Here is a 1,106-nt window from a genome sequence, read left to right on the forward strand (position 1 = left end):
GGCCCCCCGTGCCTGCAGCCTTGAAGGGGCACCGCGGGCAGCAGCGTGGGACGGGCGGGCAGCGCCGCGGAGGAGAACGCTGTCCCTGCGCGCTGCTGTTTGGCATTTCTGGTGTCTGAGGACAAGCACACGCCGCTGCCTGGGGAAGGCCACCTTGCTTCACCCCTGCTGCTCTGGGCACGGCATAACCACACTCCATCCAGACTAGACAATCTCGTCATATCTTCCCATGGCACGCTGATCCACCGCTCCCCACAGGCAGGGTGTGAACGTGGCTTCCAGCTTACACTGGGGGAGCTGGACACTGGTGGCTTGCGAGGAGGCATCCGGCTGTGCCACGCGCTGGGCCACACGCGGGGCTGGGCCAGGGGGTGCAGGTCCAGCCCCCACGGCTGAAAGTGGCTTTTAGGGCTGCTGCTCCTCGCACAATCCCAACTGGGACCAGTCCAAGCCCCTGCCTGCAAACCCCAGGCACGGGACTCTGGAGCGGCTGCAGATGCCGAACCACCACAGCTTCGCTCCCTCCGGGGCCCGAGGACCTGGCGCAGGAGGGAGCAGGACCAGGTCTCGCCTCTGAACCGCAAGGGTCTGGAAGCACCACGTCCATGAACGGCAAGCGCGGCCCTGCCGGCTCAGGGGAGCTGACCAGTTTCAGTGTCAGAAGCAAGCAGCTATCGGGGTGTAGCACACCCCACCACGGAGGTACCCCATGCCCATCCATGCCACCCCACCACAGGGAGACGGAGGACACGCAGCGGCACGGCCCCCCCGTGGGAAGTGCTGCCCCATCTCGCCTGCCCGCAGCGGCGCAGCCCCAAGCCCTGGGACCGCTTCTGCTGACCGGAGAGACTGGAAGCGTCAGGAGGGAGAGAGGGTCTGGAGGGAGAGCCCACAGCCAGGCAGCACTGCTGCAGGGCTCCCGGGGACAGAGGCATGAGAAGTGGGGGTCTGGGGTCCCTCCCTGCCTCCAGTCCCAGCAGATTGCTGCAGGCAGGGGCTGCGCCTCTTTTGCAACAGCCCACAACTTTCCCCAGAGGTAAGAATAGTGGGGCTTTCAGGGATTCTCCAGCTGCTTCCCTCTTCCCATGGCAAAACTGTGCCCAGCT

General features: G+C 65.8%; 1 protein-coding gene across 1 annotated transcript in view; it reads right to left on the reverse strand.

The window, feature by feature from the left end:
- The window catches only part of PAX5 (paired box 5), a 144,818-nt gene that overhangs the window by 55,659 nt on the left and 88,053 nt on the right, over positions 1 to 1,106 (reverse strand). The window lies entirely within an intron of this gene.

This window comes from Egretta garzetta, unplaced genomic scaffold (assembly GCF_000687185.1).
Source record: "Egretta garzetta isolate BGI_Z169 unplaced genomic scaffold, ASM68718v1 scaffold277, whole genome shotgun sequence".
In the NCBI taxonomy this organism is placed as follows: domain Eukaryota; kingdom Metazoa; phylum Chordata; class Aves; order Pelecaniformes; family Ardeidae; genus Egretta; species Egretta garzetta.